Source organism: Podarcis pityusensis (genome assembly GCF_964106645.2).
Source record: "Podarcis pityusensis genome assembly, chromosome: 11".
NCBI lineage: Eukaryota > Metazoa > Chordata > Lepidosauria > Squamata > Lacertidae > Podarcis > Podarcis pityusensis.
Window position 1 is genome coordinate 19,210,222 of NC_138036.1, and position 25,128 is coordinate 19,235,349.

Below are 25,128 nucleotides of genomic sequence, written 5' to 3' on the forward strand. Positions count from 1 at the left end.
AGAAGAGATCCCATTCGCAACCAGAGGTAGGTACCACTGTACTAGGGACCCACCATTTCAGCTTCAGGATTGTAGCTGTTCGGGACTGATGCCTTTGGGGTAACCAAGTTGTGTATTGGCAGAAGACCAAAGTGTTAGGTTGCTTCCATATAGCCTAATTTGTATGCATGTGTCCTGATTTGTATGTAAAAGGTAAAGGACCCCTTTTTACCTTACCTTTGATTTGTATGTATGACATGCGCAGGGATGTTAGAACACATTGGCTCTTTCCTGAGCATGCATTCTGATTTGTTTACTGGGAGACGAGTGGTACATTCAGACGTGGGGAATATTGCATTGGTTTTCTGGACTATAATGCTAGTGCTTCTGTTTTCCAATGTTCCTTTCACACCTGCTGTGTTATAGAACTGGGGCTTTCTAACTGATATACCAGCATGTCACACTAAATTTCATTCACTCCAGTGAGTGTTGCATGACACAACAAGGAACATCATCGGACAAATTCATTACTCTCCCATCCGCCGCCCTGAGCCCGGTCTTGGCTGGGGAGGGTGGGGTATAAATAAAATTATTATTATTATTATTATTATTATTATTATTATTATTATTATTATTATTATCCTTTCTGCACATGCATGGTTCTCTTCCTCCATGAATCATCCAGGACAACAGCAGGAAAGGACTGTATGCTGGTATACTGCACCAAATTTTGTCTTTTTCTGGGTTTCTGGGGGCTGCAAATGGAAATTTTTCTGGAATCAAATAACACAAAAGCAATCGCTAAATATGGACTATATGCCATTAGTTTTCGCAGAAGTGGCTTTTATGACATGGAAAAGCTAAAATATAATGTGGAATAGAATGCAGACAGTGTACTACACTTGTCGAGGAACAAGTATCACCGTACTTTTAAGATCCTGTTTGTTCCTTCGCTGCTGTGTCTTCACAGCTGGTGTCACAAGGTGTAGGGCAAGTAGGCATGGTTGCGGAAAATCAGAAGCACTGCCTGGCTAAAAAAGGGCCGTTTCCTCACCACTTCATTACACCATGACTGTTAAGGTGAGATGTCAGTTTGCAGAGGACCCTTGTGAACTGGCTATTGCAGGCTGGATCGTCCTGCTGCCACTGAATTGGCCAGTGGCGTCAGGAATTTAGGGGGTGTTCCCCTGGGTGCGGTGCCAACTGACCAGTAGTGGCGCTTGGCACTGCCCCCAGAGCAAGAATAAATGCCCAGCCTGCAGGGCCTTTTGGCCTCTCACCATGCTGGTTCTCCCACCTGCCCACCCTCAGATTAGGGTTTTTGTGGATGGTAGCCAGATTTAGGGGTCGGGCAGGAATTTCCCCCCATCTGGCAAATTGGCTCCGCCATGTGGGTTTTCGCCTACCTCATAGCAATTATCACAACTTTGTGAAGAGTATAGGCATTGGGTAAGCCTCGTTTTGGTTGGGGGGAAGGTTGTAGCCTCTGCCTGCCCCTCTACGGGTAAGGGTATCCTGTTAAAAGGATCTGGGAAGAGTGGCTCCTGTCCAATGTCCAGAAGGGGACTAGGGCCATACCACTCCTCCAACAGGGCCACTTAGGGGATGTCCTGATTTGACATAGGTCATAGAGAGTGTGCCCTGCCCCTTGCTGGCTTCATCCTTAGAAACACTCCCAGCAGACAGACAGAAGAGTGACATACACAGTTGCTTACCTCAGTGCCTATGGCCGAACCTCCACATCTGTAATCCATAAAGTTGTGTCCTTATTTGATCCCAAACCAATATCCTGTGTGTTGTCTAGTTATTTGCACCTTGGGGAACAGGGTGGTCACAGGGCCTCACCACGCAAGCAGATGATGTCAGAACAATATAACCAAGAGTGTGAATTCAGTTGATCTCAAAGTTGGCTGTCTGCAAGGCTATCCCTATGTTACTTTTCTTTTTGTCCAGGACATGGTCATCTCCTTTTTTTTTTTGCTGGGGAACTGAAAATCAGAAGAGCAACTCCTTTGCTGAAGGTTTTCTAATATATAGTAGGGATTTTGGTGTACATACTTTGTTTGCAGGTGCTGTGAGAGCCTGGCACTCAATAAAGCATAAACCTTACCCTTTATCATAAAACAAATATTGTCCTCCTACTTAGTTTTATTTCAGCAGCAGGCTTTTCTTCCACTGCTCAAACATATATCTGAGTTCATGCAACACTAGCTGTGTGATTCTTTTAGTTTCTTTAAAAAGCAAGGGAGCCATTTATTAATTTGCAGAAAAACTAGGATGCTTTGAAACAGCGAGATCCAGCAGGCGGTAATTTCTGCCCATTAGACACTGGTGTAGATGTGAGCTTTCTGCATCTATGTTAGTATGAGGACTATTCAGTTCCTAACTGCGAAGTGTAATGCTGCAGAGGAGAAATATTTTCAGAGCTGGGAGGAAAATGCTGGGCGTTCCATTGAAAAATACAAATATATTGGCATTTGGATCTTTAGCCACATGATCACTAAGGAACTCTAAAAGATGGTATATCCATAAGGATTGCAGTGACAGAAAAACAGATCTCTTCTGTCTTCCTCAACCTGGTGCCCTCCATATGTTTTGGACTTCAACCCTCAATATACCATTGGCCATGTTGTGTGGGGCTGATGGGAGTGGTAGTCCAAAATTTCAGGAAGGAACCAGGTTGGGGGAGGCTGCACAAGTAACAGAATAACATAAAAGAGATATGCTAGATCAAAGGGCTGTGTACACACTATAACTTTAGAACACATTCAAAGCACATTCCTTCCCTCAAAGAATTCTGAGCACTGGAGTTTACCCCTCACAGAGTTACAATTCCTTCCAGTAGCACCTTAGAGACCAACTCAGTTTGTTATTGGTATGAACTTTCGTGTGCATGCACACTTCTTCAGATACACTGAAACAGAAGTCACCAGACCCTTATATATATATATATGAAGGTAAAGGTAAAGGGACCCCTGACCATTAGGTCCAGTCATGGCCGACTCTGGGGTTGCGGCGCTCATCTCGCTTTATTGGCCGAGGGAGCCGGCGTACAGCTTTCGGGTCATGTGGCCAGCATGACTAAGCCGCTTCTGGCGAACCAGCACAGCACACGGAAACGCCGTTTACCTTCCCGCCGGAGTGGTACCTATTTATCTACTTGCACTTTGACGCGCTTTCAAACTGCTAGGTAGGCAGGAGCAGGGACTGAGCAATGGGAGCTCACCCTGTTGCGGGGATTCGAACCGCTGACCTTCTGATCGGCAAGTCCTAGGCTCTGTGGTTTAACCCACAGCGCCACCCGCATCTCTTTTAAATATATATATATAGTGTGAGGGTAACCAGTATTCCTAAAAATACTACAGTGCTCAGAATTCTTTGAGGGGGAAATTTGCCTCAAATGTGCTGTAAAGGTAACCATTGAGTCTAGCATCCTGCTTCCCACAGTGGTCGACCAGGAGCCCTTCGACAAGGATGACCCTCCAGATGTTCCAGTTACAGATAGGTAGCCGTGTTGGTCTGCCATAGTCAAAATAAAAAAAATCCTTCCAGTAGCACCTTTAAGACCAATCAGCCACAGCTAATCATCTGGGATGATGGGCATTGCAGCATACTGTCAGGAGCTGGAGCCAGACTTAGGTCGGCAATAAAAAAACCACAGTGACCGTGAAGTTTGCTCTTTATTAGAAGAAACCAAAACAGTGCAGGCCTAGTGATCTCAGCAACTCTCCCCAGCAGGTCTTGCTCCAACAAGGCAGTTGCAAGGACTGACTTAACTGGCTTGGTCTGATGGCAACTGAAATCCAAGAACAGCTGGAAGGTGAAAGATTCCCCGACCCTGTTGTATAGAAAACCAATGCTACAAATGTTGTGCTGAATGTGATTATGGCCATAAAGCTAACAGCCCAGTTATTTGGTATATTGGTTAGAGTGCTGAACCAAGGAGAGCATCAATTCAAATTCCCACTCAGCTCACTGGCGAGCTTGGGCAGGTCTCCATCTTTCAGCCTAACCATCTTGTTCTTTCCCTTCAGGTATCAAAATGTCTTCAGCCAGCCCTGAACCTATCTCGTCCACACCATACATTAAAAACACTATTATACCACTTTGCTAGTCATGGAGAATCCAGGAACTGCAGTTTTCTAAGGGCGCTGTTGGTCGCAGCTCTATGGGGCCAGTGCCCTTAACTACAGTTCCCTGGGTTCTCCATGACTGTTAAAGTGGCATCACAGTGCTTTAAATGTATCATGTGTTGTGACTTCACTTCTTTCCCTGGTGCAATGGGTGAAATTTGAAGCCCCACCCCTGTGTTGAGAAGTGAGGTGGCTTCACAGCCCGTGAATGAGGAGCTAAGGTTGGTGTTTTGATTAAGGCCACTTTAAAACCATACCTTTAAACCACTGTGATGCCACTTTAAACAGCCATGGCTTTCCCAAAAGAATTCTGGGAACGGAACTGCAGGAGTTGTTAGGAGGCTCTCTTCATAAGATACTCTGGCAAACTGTAGCTCTGTGAAAGGAACAGGACCCTCCTAACAACTGTCATTGCTTTAGATGTAGCCTTGATTATCCAATAAGTATCTCCTGCAATGTACCTTGTTACACTGCCAAATACATAGACTTCCCTCTTCCATCTCCACTGAATACTGAAATCTAAGATGGCACCCATATTCGTATGAGGACTATGGGTAAAAAGCAGGTGAGATAGGAAAGATATATTCAAGAGCACCCTCTGAACTGATCTCAAAGACTGCAGTAAACGTTTGCTGCTTGCTAAAGCCCAAACTTTGGAAGTAATTCATTGGCCAGCACCGGGGTGGGGTGATGACTTCCAATCTCGGGTTTTGCCCTAGCAGAACTTAAACCCTTGCCGAATGCTTTTGTTGAGTTAGCGCTTTCATTTGTCGTTGAAACAACTGGTTTTCTATGGTATCTCCAAGATAATAATTCACCCTCATGGTCACTTGGCACAACTATGGATGGTAAATAGTAGAGAATGGTCGAGGAGACCATGCTCAGGGTGACTCCTGATTAGAATTCGGTTCAAAGCCAAGAACGAATTGGGCTCACAGTAGAAATCTTAGATTACATTTTTACTAGAGAAGGCCATATTGTAGGCTGGGGGTGGGCATGGGGGTCACTTGATTTTCCACCAGGTAGCTCAAGTCCCTTAGGCCATCTGCCACTATGTGCAAGTCCTTAGCACAGTGCATTTCTCTCTGTTTGTTCTGGGCAGCGTTCCGGATTGTTAGGAACATCGTACCCCTAATCAGGCATTTACCGTGAAAGCACAAGGACACAGTAAGTTGCTACCAGACTACTATGTCATTAAGATATTCTCTTATTAAGAACTTCATAAAATCAGAAGAGCCAAAGGCCCATCCAGTGCAGCTTCCTGGTCTCATATTGGTCAACTTCCTATAGTAAACCTGCAAGCAGGACTTGAGCTGCCATATTGCAAAATATGAAAGTTGCTGATACCTTTTAGAGTTGCTACTGAATTTCCCCCAGTAAGAACTTTGGAGCAAAACTGCAGACTCCTCCTCTTGATGAAACACCTGTTAGGGATTTGGACAGAAGACAAAACAGTATGAGGATTTCTTCTTTAATTAGCTGTTTCAAGTGCAGAATAATCAGAAGCGGAATGTCAATCTGGGATAGCTGTTGGGTTGGAACAAAGTGCACTAACTTCTGTCTTCTGCATTTGAAACATACGTATGGAAAAGCAGTAGGTGCTGGCTCAGCCTAAGATAGTTATTCTTCCTGTTAGATTGTCACATTTGGTCCTTCTTTATATTTTTTTCCCTTGGTCGCTAACAGAAAAATACTAACAGAAATGTAGGAGGAGGTTTTGACTTTATGGGGTGTACCTAGATTTGGAATTAAAATCTTCTCCCCTAAAGCGATTGCAGTCTCATTCAGTTTTGTGTTGCCTTGCATTTGCACCATCCATTTTTAATGCTTTTCCTCATCCATCATAAAATGGCCTCTAGGCTCTGCTGTTCCAAGAGAACAGCAGTATAATGTCATCCTGGCAGTATATGTGGTCTGAGAATACAATCAATACTTTAGCTTGGAGGCAGGGGGTGGGGAAATAAAATAAACATATAAAAATCATTTCCAGAAACCTTCCTATGGGAAGACTTACAGCAAACAGAGACCTGAACTTCATTGACTCCAGGATAGCTGCATATAGATTAGAAATAGCTCCCTGAGTAACAACAAGAAAATCAGACTCTCCCCCAGCAACTATCTACCGTCTTAAGCATTGATTTTCCTGTTTTTGATGCTAGTACTTTTGCCCATTTTTGAACATTTATTTCACACTACAGTACCTGTTGCACCATGAAACTGTAGCTTTATGTCCAATTTACCAGCAGGTCATGCTTAATTTCATTCACACTAGTGACACAATGAACATCATTGGACACATCATTACCTCCCACTGTTTGCATGCATACATGTTTCTGTTCCCCCATGATTCATCCATGAAAACAACAGGAAAAAATGGTATGCTGCCCCAAAAATGGTATGCTGTCATTTTAAATGGGTGAAACTTAATTTTTGCAAATTTCTTCAGTGAGGGGTTTTAAAAATATGTTTTTGGGTGTGAGGAATTCAAATCTGTTATTATTTTTGTGGTTGTACAACATTCAGCTTGGAAGTTTATGGTTGATGAAGAAGCACATAAACTGCTTTCAGTAAATGAAAGAATTTTAATTTTACCCTCTCAAAATGTCAGGCAATGCTTAATAATAATAATAAAAAGTGCAAGTACTTGGCAATAATTTTTAATGATTTCTATTCAATTTTACACACATTTTACTTATCAAATTAATTTAACAAAAACATCTTTTGAATTCCCAAGTCATGTTACAACTTTGGAGCACCCCTCACTTTGGGAATTTGAAAGTTGAAAAACTCAACATGCCGTTGACACACACCAAATTTTGTCACTTTATTCCTGCAATTTTCTGGATTAATGGGGTTGCAAATGGATTATTCCTGGAAACAATTTCATGGAAATGAGTGCTAGATGCCCACTAGATTCTGCTATGTTTCCATGACTGGCTTTCACCTTATGTGAAAACTCAGATATAATACAGAAATTAACAGTTAGGGAAACAGAATAAACCGCTGTATGAATGCAGCATTTAGCTATGCTGTCTTCTATAACCAAGCACTCTAGCTCACCCATCTTGGCTCAGAGGCTTCTAGCCTAAACACTTATACATGCTTTCCTAGAGCACTGAAAACCTGTCAGATAGAAAACTCAGCTAAAGCTCTCACTGATGAATCAAAGCCCCTTTTTTGCCAACCATGGTATGCAGCCACCATGACAACAGATGCTACTCAATAATTGCTTGCAGTTTTTGTAGTTCATGGGCCAGGATCCAAAGAAACAGGAAACTAATTCCATGAATCTTAAGGGTCTACTTTTATGAAACAGCGGCTTCCCACAACATGGGGCAAATTGATTTTAAAACAAAAGGGGAAAACGTCGAACAAATTCCACACAGGCTAATTCAGGATCTTATACAAGCTCAAATTATGGCTGAAACATTTGCTCCTAAAATGTTTCCTAAGATCTCTCTTGCTGTTGTGTCTGGGTGGGAGAATATTCACCAAACTTTCTCTGAATATTTGTTGCCTATGTCTGAAACCCAATTACCGTCCCCTCCAGATGACCTGTCTGCTGCGCATTCATCCTGATATGTTTGCACATATTTGCAAGTGGGGCAGGGGGAGTTATGGCTTTGCCACTGCTTATTCACCATTCATTCTGGTGTTTGCTGGGCGGCTATATGACGTCACATCCAGCAACTGTTATCCTTTTCCTGTTCATTTCCCCAACACTTTCCTTGCTGCAAAAAGCACAGGGTTTTTAAAAAGTGTGCTTGATGTGCAGGAGCAATAAATCTACTTTAATTCCACACCCCAAATTTGCCGCATCTGCTTGAATCCCATCTGCAAAATAGCAGCAGTTTGTTTGATATCTATTTGTTGACTTCGCAAACTTTAAAATTGGTTTTGCAATCAGGTCATTCTGCTCCGAGGCAACCTCTCCATTTAAGGCTGCTTATTCGACACAAAGGCAAGTGTGGCAGGGTGGCACGATTTTGATCCAAAAGTCCTTTTTCAATATTTACTTGCGTTCTTTAACTTCTAAAGAATAACTAGTTGTATGTGACCTTGAAATGGATTAGCAATTTTGTCTCTGAAAGTCGGGCTTCAAGCAGCAACAATATGAAAAGAAGCAGACAGCAGTGTGGGTGGGTTACACAACACTGATTACAATGTCATGTCTGGGAGAAGAGTTTTAGCCCAGTCCTCTCTTTGACAGGTTCTCTATTCTCTTAGGAATGTATCTGTGTAGCATTTTGGGGTAAGGAGCAGCATCAAACCCTCTATAGCAGGCATCAGCAAACTTTTTCAGGCCGGTCCACTGTCCCTCAGACCTTGTGGGGGGCTGGACTATATTTTTTTGGGTGGGGGGGGGAAATGAACGAATTCCTATGCCCCACAAATAACCCAGAGATGCATTTTAAATAAAAGGACACATTCTACTCAAGTAAAAACATGCTGATTCCCGGACCGTACGCGGGCCAGATTGAGAAGGCAATTGGGCCGGATCCGGCCCCCGGGCCTTAGTTTGCCCATCCATGCTCTACAGTCTTAAGTGGTACAGTCTAGTCACAGGCAACCTCACCTACTGATACCACATTTGGGTATCATTTTGATTCCCCTAACTGAGGCTCTGAAAGTAGTACAGTATTGTCCTCACACTTACTCTGTTTTAGCTAAAGAATCCTTGTTTGTTTTTAATGCTCATTTTGTGCCCTGCTCCTCGATACAAATACATTATCAACTATCAATAAAGATAGAGTACAACACAGCAGCTACTAATCCAGATCTTTTAAAAATGCCGTTTAAAATTTGCAATGACAATTTATTTATTTCAGTGGATCCCAACCTTTTTTGGCCATGCCCCACCTAAGCATCTCTAAAATCCTGATGCCCCACCCCCGCGTGACATATACGGGTAATTCTTATTACAGTAGTACCTCTGGTGACGAATGGAATCCATTCTGGAGGTCCCTTCGTAACTGGAAACCGTTCGTAACCTGTGCCCCATGTTGGGAACCATGGATTTATTTGCTTAAGAATTTATAAACCACTTTGCAAAAATAAACACATCTATTTCCCCCTCATGTTGGAAAGGCTGTAGAGGGATGGACTCCTTTTTTCAAGCTTGGTAGGGCTGTAAGATAGTCTATTCAGTCTGGGATAAGATCTTTCATCTGATCATCAATATTATGGAATATTATGCCCAATTGAGCCCTGGCACTGTTATCACTAGACCTAAACTTAAATGTTAATCTTAAATCTAAGGACCTAGTTTGTTTTCTGCTAATAGTAACAAAACAAACCCTGGTGTTGCAAAGAGAATGTCAGCAATGTCTAGGCAACACGATGACTATGTACATATGCAATAAACAATCTTTATAGAATTCCTTCAAACCATAACAAGTACAAAATGAAATCTTTAGTTGAGATTGTTTATTGAGTATGTACATGGTCATCATGTTGCGTAGACATTGCTGATGTTTTCTGCTAATGGCGGCTTGCTCAGCAATTACCCAGCAATGGGGAAATACTACTGAAGTCCCAGTTGAAATCTGGATAAATAATATTTGAGAGATACAGCGCTTTCAGAACACCTCACCTGCCATAAGGAGGTAACCAAAGGTACCTCAGAGAAGGATAATTTTGGTGAAATGGATTCCCTTTCTTTCTCTTTGATAAATGAAAAGGAAAATACCCTTCGTCCACCCTCCACACAGGAAGGTGTATGCAGAAGATAGAATACTTTACAATGGAGTCTAACAATATTATCAGATAAGTATTGCCTGAATGCTTTACGAGATTATCCTACTGGAAATATTTTTTGCTACTAATACTTTTTTATTGCAACTGTTAAAATGACAATAAAATTTTATTTGGGAGGGAGGGAAATATCTCGCCTTGGATGTCTCCTGCTGGGTCCCTGACAAGGGGGGGGGGGAGACTCCTAGCAGCCATTGACTGTTGCTAGGGTATTAAATAGGGCCTTCCGGTAATAAATTAGAAAGATAAGACTTGCCCAGCAGGAAGAAAACCACCTTTATTGACTGAGAGCCACAGCACACAGGAGAGGAGATTGGTGAAGCCTGTGTAACAAAGAGCGATTCTTTTCACTCAGATAACAGCTTCCTACTTGGATGTTTTCATGGTGTTCCCTCCACAACCACCCAATTTGCTTGTGATTTCACCTGCCTCCGCTTATGTTTGTCAGGTACTGCTATGCCGCCTGGGAGGCTGGCATTTGCAGAAGGAGCGCTGAGAGCAGGGTGTGCAGTGAATTGTTGACATTCTGCTGCAAATGTCCCTTTGCCCACCCCCTCCCCAACACACGCATCCTGCACATAATCAAACTAGTCGCAGGCTGGGAGACAACTCATGCAGACTTTTTGAGCGCTCTTGCTACAGCTGCCACGTCCTCAGTGATCATGTGAGAAGACCTTCTATATTCATTTCGGTTCCACTGTCACTTGCTTTCACAGTCAGCATTTAAAATGGAAAGGCCACACTGCATATGTTCAGATACACTCTCCTCGGGCCACAACCCTCATTAGCCACACTCCCAGGGCACATCCCACACAAGCGCTCGTCTGGGTAGAACTCATTCTACTGGGTAGAACCCTGAACTCTCTTAATATTACAAAGACAATATTTACATTTCTTGATACGCCCACTTTTGTCTCTGGCCTCAACCACCACTGGCATTTGTCCCCCAAATGTTTCCCAGATGGAAACGGAACGGGTTCCCCATCTCTGCTGTAAGCCACTTCAGAACCTTTATAATTAAATTGACACTGACATGCAACAATACATTATTAGATTAAGCGTCCTGCCAGCTAGTTAGCTGGCTTTACATATTCTCGGTAGTATTGCCCGATTCCCAAGTGTGGCGATCACACAGGGTCCCCGGATGTTTGACGGTCTATTGACCCTGTGCCACCACTGTGATTGCTTTCTTCGCTGCCACCAACCCGTGTCTCACGGGTGCACACGGAGTCCAGACAGTTGTTAACATTAACAAATAATCAAGTTTATTTATAGGCATGAACAAGCTTATGGTTTCAGTTAACCTTTCTTGGCAATTTCTTAATCTTAGTTCCTTAACTGTCCTATGCATTCCTAACAACTTCAAACTGATTATTCCAACTATCTATCTGACTCCACCTAACAATTCCTCTCACTCTCTCACCACACAGCACAACCAACCCACAGACTTATATCCTCCCTCTTCCTTCACCAACTCTCAACTGACTTCCACACAGCTCCACTCTCACTCTAACTCCTCCTATCAGTTTCTCTCTGGCCAATCACATCACACTCATTAAACCCTTTCCTTATGACCCACCTAGGAGGCAAACACCAAACCAAGCTTGCAAGAAAGACAATATTGCATTGGGCCTGCTATGGGAATGTTGAGGGTGGCAGGAGAGGCTATATTGTTTATTAATATCCTTCCTAACTTGCGCTAGCAAGTTTCTTCACTTAGCAGAGTGCATTTCCCTTCTTACGCAGCAGAAAGCTGGTTGCAAACTCATGTGAGTTTCTTAAGACAATAAGCAATTCAATCTGGCTTGTCCAGATTGAGGTATGTTCTAATATTCCTGATAAGACCCCTTTGGAATCCCTCCTAAATGAATAAAGACACCACAGTCTTATTCATAAGTAACAAAAAGTAGTTTTACTTGTGATCAGGCAGAGCACAGTGTGATCCCTGAAGGCAGGCTTTAGGCTTAAAGTTACAAACATGTACAAACAGGTTTACCCCATATGGGAGATAACTTGGGGAACTGCTGTGGCAGCCAGCAGTACAGTCTAGGTGATGGAGGGAGCAGACAGGGCGAACAAGAAGGTTGAAAAGAGGAAGGTAGCAGCGTGACTTGGCCTTTTACCAGGTCTGGAAAGGTCACACCCACCTGCTAGTCACATGCAAGGAAGCATGCTCCAGGCCAGGAGGAACAGGAAGTTTCGACTGCCTGGACCAAACATTCCCTTGCATGTCCATTCTAGCTATACAAGGAATGTTGTACTTGACTGCTCCCAGTGGATTACAGCCCACAGCTGCTTTAGAACCTCAGACATGGTATGAAGTCGTAAATTGCTTCTCCAGAAACTAAAGTATAAGTTGTTAGAAACAGCAAGCTGAGAAACTTAATAAGCACTCAGCTGGAGAAGCAGAAACTTCTTCCTTCATTTACAAAAACATCACAGGGCTCTTTCAAGATTTACAGAGGAGGAACCCAGTTCTGAGCAATATTTTTAAGAACTGCATGTAGATTAAAAAGGTAAAGGTAAAGGTACCCCTGCCCGTACGGACCAGTCTTGCCAGACTCTAGGGTTGTGCGCTCATCTCACTCTATAGGCCGGGAGCCAGCGCTGTCCGCAGACACTTCCGGGTCACGTGGCCAGCGTGACAAGCTGCATCTGGCGAGCCAGCGCAGCACACGGAATGCCGTTTACCTTCCCGCTGGTAAGCGGTCCCTATTTATCTACTTGCACCCAGGGGTGCTTTCGAACGGCTAGGTTGGCAGGCGCTGGGACCGAACGACGGGAGTGCACCCCGCTGCGGGGATTCGAACCGCCGACCATGCGATCGGCAAGTCCTAGGCGCTGAGGTTTTACCCACAGCGCCACCCGCGTCCCACGCATGTAGATTACTCATGTGTAATAAAAACATACAACTGATTCCCTTTATGGGCATTGCCTCCCTCCCACAAAATATGCTTTTGCTAACATGGAAGTGTGATAATGGGAAAAAACTACATCTGCTGAGGTTCTTGTATAAGAAGAACAATGCTGTCTTTTAAAAGATGATGCATACCCTATGTATTGTAGGATCTGTTTTACCTAGATGGCAGGAAACAGTTTCTCCTTTAAGATGGCGCTTTCCATTGGCAGTTTTTCATACTTGCCTTAATATTTTTTTCTAACAGAAAACCACTGCTGCCTGATCAATCAGGTGCACATTCTTCATTGAATAAAAGTGTTTTAAACAGATTGACTTTAATCCAAGACATACTGACCACTCCTCTTCCCTCAAAGAAATTGGAATACAAATATTCTCATGAATTGGTTGTCTGAGCGCTCAGGATATTTGTATATTCCATGATGTCACAACAACTCAGCCAATCAGCGACAGAGGCTTTATACAACATAGATAAATGAGTAGGTGGAATGGCCACAGATGGACTCTCTTCTGGGAGGAACAACTAGTCCCAAGCCCACTTAGCCCAAAGTATCTATAAGTTTCCCAGAGCAATGGCCACTGGGATAAATTTGAACTTCGCAGACACAGAACTATGGCTGCTATCCTATGCAAAGTTATTTAGGAGTGAATCTCACTAAACTGAAGCCCTCTTTGTGTGTTCAGAAGAAAAGGCTTAAAGTGAAGCTCATCCCATTGCTCCTGTGCGCTCTGGCTACTTTCCTGACCTTTGCACACTGGGCAGTGCACTGAAGGGGATTTCAGTTGAGCAATGTTAGAATTTGGAACCCAGTGCAATAAGGTTTACTGACTGAAGGGGCAACATGGTTAGAATCTTCCTGGAGATGTCTGAATAAATGCCACAGGGCAGCACCCATAGAGACTATCAGGCGTACGGGGTGAGAATGTCACACTGCGTCCCCTACCTATATTCAGCCCTCATGCAATATTTTGAATGCTGGAAGAGAGCTTTAGTGGGACTTGCTGCTGAGTTAACCAGTGTAGGATTGGGTGGCTGGTCAATTTATTTTCTCTCTGTTTCACAGTAATGATTTTAAAAATGTATTATTTATACCCTGCCCATCTGGCTGGGTTTCCCCAGCTACTCTGGGTGGTTTCCAGCACATATAAAAGCATAATAAAACATCAAAAATTAAAAATTTCCCAATACTTCTCATTCTTCCAGTGTTAGATTCAGCTCTCCACATTTCTGCATCCATTTGCATTAAAAAAATCCTCATCAATATTCTTCAGCATTTTAGTGTGAATTTCTCCCGATAAACACATTTTCAGATGCAGTTTTGATTAATGTACACATTTTTGTAACCAATTTTTCTTATGATAACTCATTTTAGTATCCTACATTCATTTTAGGCACATTTTCTAGAATATATGCATTTTTGTAAACATTGTTGGTTGGAGAACGACACTGCAAGTGTGAATTTTGAAGGATGGGTTTGGTTTGGTTCTCATATTGTTTCAGAAAGTGCAAGTTTGACAGATTCAGTTTCAAATGCAAACTGAATTGGATCTCTTCCCCTACCCTTAGTGATTAATAAAGCATGGATGTTCCAATTCTTTCCAATTCTGTGCCTCTAGTAGGAGTACTAATGCTAAAAGGAAAGCAATTACTAAAATATAAAAGTTTAAAAAAAGGAAAAGGAAATACAGTGGTACCTCGGGTTAAGTACTTAATTCATTCCAGAGGTCTGTTCTTAACCTGAAGCTGTTCTTAACCTGAAGCACCACTTTAGCTAATAGGGCCTCCTGCTGCCGCTGCACGATTTCTGTTCTCATCCTGAAGCAAAGTTCTTAACCCGAGGTACTATTTCTGGGTTAGCAGAGTCTGTAACCTGAAGCGTATGGAACCTGAAGCGTATGGAACCCGAGGTACAACTGTACACTGGTGTATATCTCATCCGACATACAATGTATGGCCTATTATCAGAAAAATTAACAGAAAGATTACATGCATTGAATAAAAGAAATGATGTAGACGATTTTGTTGAAATTTGGCATCCTTTTATAAAATAGTTTACTGATAATCCTGAAGAATGGCAACTACTGAAATCACAGACTAGACTTTAGCAAACTTAACTAGATGGATCTGTCCTGGAGTGAAAAGTAGGGGGCGAATTGGGATTTCAGTTTTGTATCCTTTTCTCTCTTTTGTGAAGGAAAATCAATAAAACTATATATTAGAGAGAGAGAGAATATTCTAAAGCATGCCCCTCGAAATGATTATTTTAATCCATGCAGGATTGCAACAAGCAAAGCTGGGGCTGGTATACCTTCTGTATTAATGACACTGAAAGAAAATTATGTCCTTGTAGCATTGTTTTCGCTTCTCTGTCCCTGACCATTGCAAAATAATGTGGTGGCTCTCAGGAATACGCTTTTTTAAAGTACTTGCTTTGTCTGTGTCTTTTCTTTCTTTCTTTTTAATCTACAGTGTTCCAGTTTTGAAGGACACTTTTTTCAGACACCTCATACCTCTTAACAGTTTCTGTACATTCCCACAATAATCATGTTTTTCTTCCTTCCTTTAAAAACAAAACACCGTTTTACATGCGTAATGTACATCCTCCGGCACGTACTACTAGTCAAAATGTGGTCAGGATGTGCATCTTATACGTGAATCTAGAGAGTGCCAAAGCAAGATAATTCCAAGGGCATTTCGGTCCCTAATCAATGTGCGGCAGAACTGAGACGAAGGAATGTTTCTGTTTTTCTATCTTCACCTTGCAATGGATAAGAGAATTTTACTGCAAAGCTTTATTGGGTCAATTAACCCTTTGGAAACCACACAGCAGATTACTTTTTTGCCTAACACTGTTTTTAAAAGGGTTGCTCATTTGCAGTACAGTTACACAAGGGATGGAGAATTTGCGGCCCGGCAGATGTTGTTGGGACTACAGCTTCCATCATCCCTAACCATTGACTATGCTGGCTGAGGCTGCTAAGAGTCCCAACAACTTTTACAGGCCGCAGGTTGCTCGCTCTGGGATGCAACATATTTTATTTAGCTGCATTATTAAATGCATTGTGAGAGGAGTGGAAGAGCAAACATCTGGGTTTCCCCAAGCCAGCTGTTGTGCCTGGATGGTTGCATAAGGACCTGCTTTCAGAGAGCCAGTTTGCTATCTTGACTTAGTCCCAAAGCAGAATCTGAGTGCAAGAGCACTCTCCCTGGTACATAGCCCTATGTCCATTTGTATAATTTAATAACCTTGTTTACGGCTACTTGTGGTGGTGCCTTGTGTTCTTTGGGCTGGAAAGCAGGGAGGCCAACAGTAGGTGGAGCCAGAGCTAATGATAGACTGTGCCAGCTAACCCCACACTGCTTCTCTGTTTATTCCTGCCTCTCCTTCCTCTGTTATTTCCCCCTTGCCTCGGTCTAGATTGCAAGCCGCTCAATGGTGCAGAGATCTCCCCTCTTTTTGCTTCTGTTGGTGCAAAATGAATACAATGAAAGGACTGCATTTCTTACAACTCTTGGCACTGAGGATGTGGTAGCAGTGAAGCTGGCCACAGGTAAAGGTGCTTCTGAGGAATAACTGGTTCCAGCAATATTGAAATCAGACTAGACACCTGTGTTTTCCAAAATTAACAAAAGCCAAGAATGGCATAAGTACAAAAATGTCCTGGAGGGCCACAGGTTTCCCCCTCCCTGATCTTTATACCTAGCAATCAGAGCAATGGTGTAATGGTTATAGTGCAGGACCTGGGGGTAAAGGTAAAGGGACCCCTGACCATTAGGTCCAGTCGTGGCTGACTCTGGGGTTGTGGCGCTCATCTCGCTTTATTGGCCGAGCATGTGGCCAGCATGACTAAGCCGCTTCTGGCAAAGCAGAGCAGAGCACGGAAATGCCGTTTACCTTCCCGCTGGAGCGGTACCTATTTATCTACTTGCACTTTGACGTGCTTTCAAACTGCTAGGTTGGCAGGAGCAGGGACCGAGCAATGGGAGCTCACCCCGTCGCGGGGATTCGAACCGCCGACCTTCTGATTGGCAAGTCCTAGGCTCTGTGGTTTAACCCACAGTGCCACCTGCGTCCCATGACCTGGGGGACCCGGGTTCAAATCCTCACTTGGCCATGAAGCTCACTCGGTGACTCTGGGTGACTGGGCTGGTCGCTACCTCTTAGCCTAACCTGCACAGTTTCTGCATTGCAGTGGTTTCTCATGCTTGCTTCCCATGCAAAGGTCACTTGTTCATAAGTGGGGAGAAACATACGGAAAGGGACATAGCTCAGTGGCAGAGCATTTTCTGTGCATGCAGAAGGCATCAGGTTTGATGCCCAGAACCCTCAGGTAGGGCTGGGAGAGAGTCCCTGCCTGAAATCCTGGGCAGCCGCTGCCAGTCAGTGTGGACAAGTCTGTGCTAGATGGGCCAGCAGCCTGACTCTGGTCGAGGCAGCTTGTATGTATGTGCCTACGTCACAGGGTTGCTGTGGGGATTCAGTGCGGAGGGGGGAAACTATGTATACCACCTCGAGCTCCTTGCGGGATACAACGCAATAAATAAATAGTGCTATATCGGTGGCCCAAATGAAATGTAAAGAAACGGAGATGGGCAGGTCCTGCTTTCATTCTGCCCCACAAGGGGCCGAAGATTCCTGCATTGCAGGGGGTTGGACTAGTTGACTCTCGGCATCCCTTCCAACTCTGCAATTCTACGGCGTCGAGTATATATTCCTCCCTTTCCCACCCCTCTTCAAAAACAAAACTGTGAAACAAACTTGAATGTCCACCGTGGAGACCCTTCCTCGGTTCGGAATGGGAAAATACTAGCCCTGCAGTCGCGAAGTTCTCTCTCTAGGTGGAGCCCCGAAAAAAGAAAAGGGTGGGGAGGGCAGAGAAATTATTTTGGACGGGGGGGGGGGATCCAGGCAAAAAAGAGATGCACCTCCTCCCGGGCTGGGCAGCAACCCGAGCTTGCCAGAACGCAGCGCTCGCCTCCTCCCCGCCTCGCAGCCAGCCAGCCCGCCCCCCCCCCCTTCGCCCCTCCGCCCGGAGCATAAAGTGCCGAGCAGATCCGTTCTTAAAAGAAGCCGCTCCCCTCGGCGGACATAAAGCCCGCCTCTCCCTCCAGGCGCAACTCTCTCCAGGAGAGCGACGCTTTCCAACTCTCCAACAGCAGCGGCGGCTACGGCCATGGGAAGAAGGAGAGGCGGCGGCGGCGGCGGAAGAAGAGGAGGGTGCCTTGGGGGCGACAAGTGAGATCCCGGCAGCCTGGGTCGGGGTACGCGCAGCCAGGGGCGTAGCTGTTTGTCTGCCCTGGCGAGAGCGCAGCGTCCACGAAGACAAGAGAGCGCGCTGGACTTCTGCGCCTCGTTGGCAAGGCAGGTAAAGGAGGGCGCACGAGGGGCGCATTCTTATTCCAGGGTTTCCTTCGCGTCTTCACCCGTAGGAGGTCGACTTTCCCCGTCTTCCCTCAGCCCCCACGAGGGGCGAGTGGTAATCTGATCTCCGTCGTGGAAGCCTGGCCGAGGCTTGGAGGTTGGAGAGACTCTTTTCCTCTGCGCTCTCCGCCTCCGACGATCCCTGCGTTTCCAACCGCGCTCGCTCGCTGGAAGGCAAAGTTTCTTGAGTGCGCAGCGACTTCGCCTTGTCCCAGGTGAACGTGCAAACGAACGCCTGTTGATTGCAAACTTCGAGGAAGTTGGGGAGAGCGAAGGAACTGGCGGGCGGGATTCGCTTCCTCGGGCAATGGGAAGTTGGGAGTGTGTGTGCAAGTGCAAGGCCAGCTACTATAGGGAGAGGCACGGGTTGTTGTTTTTTGAGGGGGCGGTTGTTCTCAGTAGTTGAGAATTGTAGCAAGCGCCCCCTCCTTCTGAAAGAAAGAGGCGCCCTTTTCCTCCCAGCTTTGACAGCTTGAAGCGAGGTCGATGCCGATTGTTAGGTGGAAATAGAGGTTTCTTTCTGGTGGAACACCCCCCCCCCCGTCTGTTGCAACAGGAACAACAAAGGTCTCGTGGCACCTCTTAAGACGTAACATATTTCTGACGGCGGAATCTTTTGTAGACTACAGCTTGTCTCAGGACTCTTTGATTAGTCCACGGAAGTTTATACCGTCAAAAATGCGGTAGTAGTCCTTAAAGTGACACAAATCTCTTCGTGGTGGTTGTTTGTTTGTTTGGTTTTTCTCCTTGACTTCTACTTTTGTCTGCTTGCTTGTTTAGGGTTCGGGGTGTTGCTTGCTGTTGTAATCCAGAAGAGCTATTGCAACAAAGGTAGATTTCGATGGGGATGCTTAGTTGCATGGCTAACGAGGGCTTTTTCACTTTTAGACCAGTTTTTGACAAACTAGCTCACCTCACCTGTTGTTCTGGATGGGGTGGGATTTATTGCACCTGATATGAAACTGGCGTCCCTCCACCAACTTTATATGAATTCTTGTCCGCTCTCATCTCCCCCAAATTCAACACACTCTTGTCCCAGCTCTCCATAAGAACACAGAATGCCCAGCCTAGCAGAACAGCACCATTGCAGAATAGCACCCAAGGAGCAAATATCCTTGCAGCTCAACCCAATCCATGTTTCCTTGGATATCATAGAGTTGGGAGGAACACAGAAGGCCATCTAGTCTAAGCCCCTGCAATACAGGACTGTTTTGCGCAACATGGGACTCAAACCCACAACCTTGAGATGAAGAGTCTCATGCTCTAAGCGGCTGAGCTATCTGCTCCGTGTTCAGTGAGGCTAAGTAAAAGTGCATAGACTCACAGCTTTAATGTCGCCTGTCAGCACCAATAAAATGTTGAATACTGATGTTAGCTAGAATAGTATAGCTGCCTGCTTAATTACAGTCTTTCTATCCAGGCATTGTGTCGTTAAGGGTATTCATTTACTTGGCGCTATTAAAGATTCCCCAGGTAAACTCAAATTAAATTTCATTGACGGGCTTACAGATTGCATTGATAGGTAATTGATATGCAGTTGCACTTTACCCACAATTACAATAATTACTCTTGTCTGCTTTCGCACAAATAAAGCTGGGAGGTCACAATCCGGCTAAAGTTCAGCACCGCTGAGGCTGCAAGCCTGTTCACACTTACCTAGGAGTTAATGCCATTGAGCACAAGTGGGATTTGTTTCTGAAGAAATGGGAATGCGATTGTGCTGTTGTATAGTAGATTTCGATGGGATGGAGAGAAATAAGCATATAATTAAGGACACAATTATGCATATTGAACGCAGTTCGACTGAATGCGGTGGTAACTACTTCCACACAAATACAAATAGGTTTGTGGTCCATCAACAACAGTGGGGTTTTTGAAGTGCCTACCTTTGGTAGAATCGTGCCCATGAAGTCTTTTTAGATCACTGAGAAGGTGGATTTCCCCCCTCTACTCAAGATGGTTTATATAAAATGGAAGATCAAGCCTCTTAAGTCAGCCTTTTCAGCACCTGCCCTCTGCAGACATTCCGTCCCCAGCACAGGGGGCTGTGCGAATAACAAAAGGATGGGGGACGGGGGCAACAGGCTCTTCCCCTTGTGCAGTGTGTAATTGTGTAGTGAATAATCACGAAGGGAACCTTCGCGCAGAGCTATGGTGAGATAAGGAATGGAAGGTTAAGTTACACAGATTTCTGAACCTGGATTCGAAAAGATTTTCTGTGAGTGCACCAACACTCTGATCTGTGTACACACATTCCTGTTTACTCTGGCTCCAGTGCACTCCCACTGCTGGTGTTCAAAGCAGAGCACATGTTAGATTAGGGCGTGTTGAATTTTCCAGCTCTCAGCCTCCCAAAATGAGGGGGTGGGTGGGCTCAAAAGTTGTGACATTAGTTGGGAATTCAAAAGATGTTTTGGTTAAATTAAAAAAAAAAAGTTTTACTTGGTAGGTAAAATCTGTGTACAGTTTCATAGAAATCATTAAAAATGATTGTTGAAGTACTTGCAGTTCTGTATCTATATTATTTATTTATCTGCTTACTATTTAGCATTATAGTATTTAGCATTATGACATTTTCAGACGGTAAAATTAAAATGTGTTGGTTTTTCCGTAAGCATCTTCCGTGCTTCTTCATCAGGTGTAGACTTAGCAAGCTAAACGTTGTCCAGTCACAAAAATAGAAGCAGATTTGAATTCCTCACACCCAAAAACATTTTTAAGACCCCCTCACTGAAGAATTTTGCAAACATTAACTTTCACCCCCTAAAATGGAATGCCAATCCATATGTATCCTGTTGTTCCTTGAGAAATACTGCTGTTTGATGAGTTTTTCTGCAAACCAGCTTCTATCTGATTTGAAAATGTAAGCGGAGGTGTATACATTTGAGATACCTGTTGCACATGCACGTAGGACAGCACATTGGAGAAGCGCCTGTATTAATCTACCAAATGCCTTGCTTTGTTTACAATTATAAATATATTTCTAGACGGCTTCCCTCCCACCAGAAAGGACTTGCATGTTACAAACGTACCATAGAATATAAAAAAACCCAGTAGAAAAATATATGGATACAAGCAGTTACTGTATTTTTCGCTCTATAAGACACACTTTTTCCCTCCTAAAAAGTAAGGGGAAATGTGTGTGCGTCTTATGGAGCGAATGCAGGCTGCACAGCTATCCCAGAAGCCAGAACAGCGAGAGGGATCACTGCGCAGCACTCCTTCTCGCTGTTCTAGCTTCTGGGATAGCCACGCGAAGCCTCTTCAGGGCAGCAGGATGAAGGCTCCCCCTGCCCTGAAGAGGCTTCGCACGGCTATCCCAGAAGCCAGAACAGTGAGAGGGATCGCTGTGTAGCGATCCCTCTTCCTGTTCTGGCTTCTGGGATTCAGAATATTTTTTTTCTTGTTGTCCTCCTCAAGAAAACTAGGTGCATCTTATGGTCTGGTGCGTCTTATAGAGCGAAAAATACGGTAGATGTTACCTATTCATTAATCAATCAAGGAGGAAAGATGTACACTGTGTATAAAAAGTAAATGACCGAGCAGGAAAACAAAAGCAGAGCAAGAAAAAATTAACTGCACATCAGGGGTAACAGAACAGCACCCTGTGTGGCTGTGTAGACACTGCCTTTTAAGCACATTTGAAACACATTTCCCTCTCAAAGAATTCTGGGCACTGTAGTTTACTAAAGGTTGCTGGGAATTCTGACTCCGCGAGTGTTAAAATGCACTGCTCAGAATTCTTTGAGGGAAGTAATGTGCTTTGAATGCACTTTAAAATTATGGCGTGGGCACAGACTTTGGCCAAAGGCCCGCTGAAACAGGCTGGCTTTTAATAAGTGGTGAAGTGGAGGTTTCTTTGATATGCTCCTTTTAAAAAGCGAATATTTATTTATTTACTAAATTTATATCCCACAGGAGGCAAACAAGCACTGAAACAATAAAAATTTCTGTAAAACAATTCCGATGACTGGGGAAAATCTTGGGTTAAAAGGCTTGTTGACAGAAGGCCTTCTTTTTTTTCTTTTTTAAAAAATAATATTTATTAGTTTTCCAACAAATTGAACACAACACTACAAAAAACCAAAAAAGAAAAAGCATAAAATAATACAATACAATACAAAAAAAGAAAAAAAAAACACAACAAAAAAACCTGCAAAACACTGACATACAACTAACAAAACAAAACAAAAACAATTTAAAACACCGTCCAATTTCAATATCTTGTCTTTCTTTCACTTATTTCCACGACCTCCTCATGCCTCCCTTTTTGTATTCCACTTCTATTAATTGTTTCAGCAATTCCTTTCCATCTTCCTCTGTTTTCTATCCTATAATTGTCTTAACACATTCTAACCTTATTTTTCCCTTTAATGCTCTAATAATCTATTTATACTTAATTCCTTGTAACATTTCTACTAAAGCCATATAACTTCATTCCAACATCTTTCTAACATTCCTTAATTTTACAGTATTTCTGTAAATAGTCTTTAAACTTTCTCCAGTCTTCTTCCACTGACTCTTCTCCCTGGTCTCGGATTCTGCCAGTCATTTCCGCCAATTCCATGTAGTTCATCAACTTCATCTGCCATTCTTCCCTGGTGGGTAAATCTTGTGTCTTCCAATATTTCGTGATGAGTATTCTTGCTGCTGTTGTTGCATACATAAAAAAAGTTCTATCCTTCTTTAACACCAATTGGCCGACCATGCCCAGGAGAAAGGCCTCTGGTTTCTTAAGGAAGGTATATTTAAATACCTTTTTCATTTCATTATAAATCATCTCCCAGAATGCCTTAATCCTTGGGCACGTCCACCAAAGGTGAAAGAATGTACCTTCAGTTTCATTACATTTCCAACATTTATTATAGGGCAAATGGTAGATTTTTTGAAGCTTAACTGGTGTCATGTACCACCTATAAATCATTTTCATCAAATTTTCTCTTAAGGCATTACATGCCGTAAATTTCATGCCTGTGGTCCATAACCGTTCCCAGTCAGCCATCATTATGTTATGTCCAACATCTTGTGCCCATTTAATCATAGCTGATTTCACCGTTTCTTCCTGAGTGTTCCATTTCAACAGCAAGTTATACATTCTTGACAAATTCTTAGTTTTTGGATCTAACAATTCTGTTTCCAATTTTGATTTTTCCACCTGGAACCCAACTTTTTTGTCCAATTTGTATGCCTCCATTATTTGATAATAATGGAGCCAATCTCGCACTTTGTTTTTCAATTTTTCAAAACTCCATATTGAGTTTTTTCTGTGCCTTCGCTTCCATTGGTGACAACCATCTTGGGTTTTTCCCCCCTAACAAATAATAATAATAATAATAATAATAATAATAAATTTTATTTATATCCCGCCCTCCCCAGCCGAAGCCGGGCTCAGGGCGGCTAACAACAATAAAACAGTACAAAAGTACAGCATAAACAACAGTCTAAAATCATTCGTTATAAAATTAATTAATTCAAGCCACTGGCAACCATTGGGCCAGAGCTCCGCGAAGATTGCCGAGGGAGGGAGTCAGGCTGTGCCCTGGCCAAAGGCCTGGTGGAACAGCTCTGTCTTGCAGGCCCTGCGGAAAGATGTCAAGTCCCGCAGGGCCCTGGTCTCTTGTGACAGAGTGTTCCACCAGATCGGAGCCACAGCCGAAAAAGCCCTGGCTCTAGTTGAGGCCAGCCTAACTTCTCTGGGGCCTGGGACCTTCAAGATGTTTTTATTCGAAGACCGTAAGTTTCTCTGTGGGGCATACCAGGAGAGGCGGTCCCGTAGGTACGAGGGTCCTAGGCCGTATAGGGCTTTAAAGGTTAAAACCAGCACCTTAAACCTGATCCTGTACTCCACCGGGAGCCAGTGCAGCTGGTATAGCACCGGGTGAATGTGATCTCGCAGCGAAGACCTCGTAAGGAGTCTCGCTGCAGCATTCTGCACCCGCTGGAGTTTCTGGGTCAGTCTCAGGGGCAGCCCCACGTAGAGCGAGTTACAATAATCCAGTCTGGAGGTGACCGTCGCATGGATCACAGTGGCTAGGTCAGGGCGAGAGAGGTAAGGAGCCAACTGCTTAGCTTGGCGGAGATGGAAAAATGCCGCCTTTGTTATAGCTGCAATCTGCGCCTCCATGGAAAGGGAGGTGTCGAAGATTACACCCAAACTCTTAACGGACGGTGCTGGCACTAATTGCGCCCCCGCAAGAGATGGGAGTTGCCCCCCCAATCCCATATCGCCCCGTCCCAGCCACAGGACCTCTGTCTTCGAAGGATTTAGCTTCAACCGGCTCCCACGAAACCATCCAGCCACAGCTTCCAAACATCTAGTCAGTGTGTCTGGGGCCGAGTCAGGATGGCCATCCATCAACAGATAGAGTTGGGTGTCATCGGCATACTGATGGCAACCCAGCCCAAAACTCCGAACAAGCTGGGCGAGGGGGCGCATAAAGATGTTGAAAAGCATCGGGGAGAGTATCGCACCCTGAGGTACTCCACACACCAAGGAGTGGCGCGATGACAATTCCCCCCCAAGCGCCACCCTCTGTCCCCGACCAGAGAGAAACGAGCGCAGCCATTGAAGGACTGTGCCCTGGATCCCCACGTCGGCAAGGCGGTGGTCTAGAAGTTCGTGATCGACCATGTCGAAAGCTGCTGACAGATCTAGAAGAATCAGCAGCCCCGACCCGCCTCGATCCAGCTGTCTACGAAGATCATCTGTTAGGGCAACCAGAGCCGTCTCGGTCCCATGACCAGTGCGGAAGCCGGACTGGAATGGATCCAGAGCCGATGTTTCATCCAGAAAACCACCAAGCTGTTCAGCAACCGCTCTCTCAATCACCTTACCCAGGAATGGAAGATTCGAAACCGGGCGGTAATTGGATAGATCTAAAGGATCTAATGATGTTTTCTTTAAGAGCGGGCGCACCACTGC

General features: G+C 44.3%; 1 protein-coding gene and 1 long non-coding RNA gene across 3 annotated transcripts in view; one reads left to right on the plus strand and one right to left on the minus strand.

Moving 5' to 3' along the window:
- Nucleotides 1-4,474: 4,474 nt before the first annotated feature.
- Nucleotides 4,475-20,514, minus strand: LOC308458555. The gene is made up of 3 exons (XR_013977552.1): nucleotides 20,093-20,514; nucleotides 5,460-5,536; nucleotides 4,475-4,488 (listed from the first exon to the last, which is right to left on the minus strand). It is a non-coding gene; the product is annotated as an uncharacterized lncRNA (long non-coding RNA).
- GHR (growth hormone receptor) overlaps nucleotides 17,825-25,128 on the plus strand; it is a 112,706-nt gene continuing 105,402 nt past the window's right edge. The window contains exon 1 of one of the 2 annotated variants that reach the window (XM_080972583.1): nucleotides 17,825-18,146. The gene's annotated coding sequence lies outside the window, so the exon portion shown is untranslated. Of the gene's footprint in view, nucleotides 18,151-25,128 lie in introns of both variants that reach the window. The other variant, XM_080972584.1, reaches the window with a different exon arrangement.